Here is a 5000-nt window from a genome sequence, read left to right as displayed (position 1 = left end):
GTGTGAGCGTGCGTGTGTGTGTTCGTGTGTGTGTGTGTGTGTGCGTGCGTATGCGAACGTAGTACTTACTGAATCTATTTTCTATTTTTAGAGTAAACATGACATATCTATATATTTTTGAATTCAGGAAAAGATGAGTAATACAATGCAATCAATCTGTCTTTTTGTTTGTTTTGTTTGCTTAACGCCCAGCCGACCACGAAGGGCCATATCAGGGCGGTGCTGCTTTGACATTTAACGTGCGCCACACACAAGACAGAAGTCGCAGCACAGGCTTCATGTCTCACCCAGTCACATTATTCTGACACCGGACCAACCAGTCCTAGCACTAACACCATAATGCCAGACGCCAGGCGGAGCAGCCACAAGATTGCCAATTTTAAAGTCTTGGGTATGACCCGGCCGGGATTCGAACCCACGACCTCCCGATCACGGGGCGGACGCCTTGCCACTAGGCCAACCGTGCCGGTCTCAATCCAACGGTCTTAATGTGCTTTCACGAATGGGTATGAAGGGTGACCTAATAAAATATGATGACGAACGGAATCCGGCTCCTGACACAAGCGAGCCGGGCGAAGCAAACCGCTCGCTGATCAAAATTCATGTAGTTATTTGGCATAGTTTCGGGGAAGTTTTGAGCACACCATTGAAGGTGTTTCTAAATTACAGGAGCCTACATCGGATGTCCCTTGAACTTTTTAAGGTCCAAACCGTAAAAAAACTTTCCAAAATGGCGCCTTCGGTGTAATATCTTTAAGTGCCTTTTCTCGCATTTTCCGCTCGCCAAAACAAAGAAATGCAATACCATGAAACTGCAGAAAGACTGCACTGTGGCACAGATCTAGATTTCCGATAGTTTCAGCTTTCAGCGTGGTGTTGCACGTGTTACGCTAAAAGGTAGGTAATTTCCACGTCACTCGCGCCTATCGACTGCATCTCCGTCAAAACTGCCAGCCGCGGTAAAAGAAATGACGTATAATGTACTGATAGCGAAAGCATGCAGCCATCGTGGGTTCCCTGAAAGCGCAGGGGAGCAAGGCCGTTCTTATCACTCAAATACAAAAACGTGTCCTCATCGGAAATCCCTTCAAATGAAGTGGTTCCACGAGAAGTTTTTGCCAAAATTCGAAACAAAATCAAGATCAACGACCGGATCTTGTGCGCACATTGTCAATATTGCTGAGGAAGTCACTTTCTGAGGTTTACACGGCTTTTAAGGTTATTAGGTAGACAAAGTTTTACTGGATCAGTAGAGTGAGGCACTTTCCTAGGACTAGCGAGCCGACAGTGATTCAATTTAGTCACGTGCCCGCACTGGAAAGCATAAAATTGAACACTATACACCCACGCACAAACAAACACACGTGCGCACACGTGTATACGCACAGACACGGTGCAACAACTCAACAATGCACCCAAGCGCGTGCACACACACACACACACACACACACACACACACGCATATATATACACACACACACACACACACACACACACACACACACACACACACACACACACACACACACACACATGCGCGCACACATTTTAAAAAACAAAACAAATGTAGGCTTACTTCAAAAGAACAAATAAACAGCATGAAACATAATTTTTGGAATTATGAAAAGTCAACAACGAATAAACCTTTGTCATTTCTTAACTGTAATATATGTGTGTGTTTTTAATAAGAAATGAACAACAGGAAAATATAACCATTCATTTCTATTTTTAACTGTTTTCTCGTGTGTGTGTGTGTTTTCTCTCTTTGCTGTTTGCTTCACCATCAACAATTACTCATCTACTTAATATATTGATCGTAGCTTTGCCGTCTGCTGTCACGCGCTTTCAAGATAAACAGAAAGAAGATTACATATGACGACGACAACCAACTTTTCCCGAACCAGACTCGTATCAAGAAAGAAAGAGCAAAAGAAAAAAATACTTGTCTGCTACAAAATGAAGATGATTTCCCTCCATGTAGAAACCTCTGGGCCCGTATGCTTATGGGGAAAGTTCGCGACAACTGCCGAAGTTTTGAGTGACATCGGAAGTACTTGCCTCACTTTCGTATGCATGGGCCGGAAAAAGGGTTTACCTCGAAGCAAAGCGAGGAAGTAACTCAGGGTATTTTGCGACTACTTCTAAAGTTTTGAGTGACATCGGAAGTACATCCTCACTTTCGCATGCATGGGACGAAAAAAGAGTTTACTTTGGAAGCTAACGAGGAAGTAAATGAGGGTAAATGTACTACAGCCAGACCCAGTAGTAAACACGCTACTTCCACAGTTTCTCAGTGCAAAAAGGCAGGGCTTTTCTTCAGTTTTTCATATCAAACCGAGCTGACGCAAATGAAAGTCCCAAAGAGAGAAAATAGAGGGAAAAGTCGTATCTTGTGCATGCATTTCGTGCAAATTTCCCTCAATACAAACCTGAGTTGCCAGCTTTGACTTTTGTTTGTTCTGGGTCATTGGCCACCACTCTTTCATTCCCGCTTATACGAGGGGGTTACTGTGTTTCTATGAAAATGGGCGTCGTTGTGTGCATGTGTGAGTGTGTGTTTGTGTGTGTGTGTGTGTGTGTGTGTGTGTGTGTGTGTGTGTGTGCTTGCGTGCGTCCGCGTGTGTTTGTGTGCGTGTGTGTGTGTGTGTGTGCGTGTGTGTGTGTGTGTGTGTGTGTGTGTGTGTGTGTGTGTGTGTGTGTGTTCGAGTGTTGAAGTGTAAGTTTCTGCTATTTTTTTTGTTATTGCGTGTGTGTGTTCGATGTTATGTGTGTGTTCGACGGTGTGTGTGTGTGTTCGACGGTGTGTATGTGTGTGTGTGTGTGTGTGTGTGTGTGTGTGTGTGTGTGTGTGTGTGTGTGTGTGTGTGTGTGTTCGACGTTATGTGTGTGTTCGACGGTGTGTGTGTGTTCGACGGTGTGTGTGTGTGTGTGTGTGTGTGTGTGTGTGTGTGTGTGTGTACCCACTCCCCACACTATGATGAGCTGACTATATTTGCGCCTAGATATTTTATTCATGTTCTTACGTTTTATGCTGTTTATTGTGATTCAACACACCCGAGTTTATCGTAATTGAGATAATAAAGTGTTCTATGTCTATGTATATGTCTAATACACATGCACACACGCAAGTATGCTACAAAAATCCAATCTTGACTTTGAACTTTATATAAACATACATCCTCTTCACAATTAACGAGGACAAACATAATTTACAAACACCAAAGTACAAAAAATTTTCTGTTTTAAAAATTCAGACACACATTTACTCAAATAATATGAAATTCGCTGAACTTATCTTCTTTTCACTACACCTTATATCTTGATTCCCAAAAAATGGAGTTCTGCTTTTTCAAATTTACCAGTAACACAAACTTTCGCTCTGACCAAACTATTTTTGTCCAGCAGTTTTACCGATACACAATCATAAAAAAACACTACAAAAAGAGTTTTAAGTTAACCGACTTCGCTACCACATAAACAACCTTTTTTATTGTCCCCAACATTCTGGTCAACGAAATCATTATTATAGACAGTCATTCTATTTAAGGACAATCATCACAGCTTTGAACCGACCCTTTCGTTCAACCAGTCAAAAACAACAATTATAGTAAAAGCTACAGCGCGATCAACGTTTGCCCATTTACGAACTCGCGATGAGATTTGTTTCTTCTGGTCACCAAGCCTACCGTTTACAAACGCATGCGCACTAATTGGGATTCCCCCAATTTTCTCGACCTTGACCTCAGAACTCTCGAAGCCACTACTTCGGCGTTCAATTTAGCTCGTGCATACCGAGTAGCTGGCAACTTTGCTTTCGAAGTTCCCACTTCCAATGTTAGGCCTCTCGCTTGACATAATTATACGACGATATCGCATCTCAAGGGTCCTTACCCATCCAAAAGAAACTCAGACACAACATCGAAGACGTGAAATGCGTCAATCGAGCAACTGTGGTAACTTGGCTACAATCGTGAGACGTTCTTCTATACCTTGCACCATAGACACAGACTGTGACATTCTTGTTTAATTCAGGTGAAATGCTTTAAACAGAGTGACTCACAACCGACAGTTCATCAGTTACTGACCGAAAAAAACGTGCTCGAGTCATTCGGCGAAGGTGGCGAGCTTTCAAACCAGCACGACTGAATAACTCAGAATGCCTTTTTTCATCATGCCTCTAGTATACACGAGTAACATAGTGCAGTGGTAACGGTTCCGGACTCTCGTTCATTCGCTCCGGGTTCAAGTTCCGCCGGGAGCTATATTTTTTTTTTAAATTATTTTTATTAATCTTTTTCTTTTTAAGCCTCCGGCAATTGCATTCCGGCTGCAAAAACCGGGTTTTGCCTCTGTGTTGATTTTATTTATTTGCAAAAGAAACCTTCCTATGCTTTGAAAAAATCATATCATGTCTTGACTTTCAACTCAGTGTACGCGCGTGTGTATGCGTGTGTCACTACGGTGAGTGTGTGTGTGTGTGTGTGTGTGTGTGTGTGTGTCATGTGTGTCAGTGTGTGTGCCATGTGTGTGTGTGTGTGTGTGCCGAGTGTCATCATTGTTTCAGTGTGTGTATGAGTGTAGTTTGAAAGAGAATGAGAGAAAGTGAGAGAGAGTGAGTGTGTGGTTATTTGTTTGTGACTGTGTGCGTGCGTGTATGGGTGCGTGTGTGTGTGTATATGTGTGCGCGCGCGTGTGTGTGTGTGTGTGCAGTGTGTGATGTGTGCGTGTTTATGTGTGCCGGTGAGTGTCACTTGTGTCATAGTGTCAGTATGTGTATGAGTGTACGTTTGTCTGTGTTTGCGTGTGTCGTAAGAAAGAGAGAGAGAGAGAGAGAGAGAGAGAGAGAGAGAGAGAGAGAGAGAGAGAGAGAGAGAGAGAGAGAGATGATGATGATGGAACTTTATTTTTCAAGTATAGAGGTTTAAGGCGACGCCTTTTCTTACAACCGGTCCTTAATTACTTCTAATACAAATGTCTAATAAATGATAAACAAGTAAAGC

Source organism: Littorina saxatilis, linkage group LG12, assembly GCF_037325665.1.
Source record: "Littorina saxatilis isolate snail1 linkage group LG12, US_GU_Lsax_2.0, whole genome shotgun sequence".
Classification (NCBI taxonomy): Eukaryota; Metazoa; Mollusca; class Gastropoda; order Littorinimorpha; family Littorinidae; genus Littorina; species Littorina saxatilis.
Note: the sequence above shows the minus strand (reverse complement) of the source record.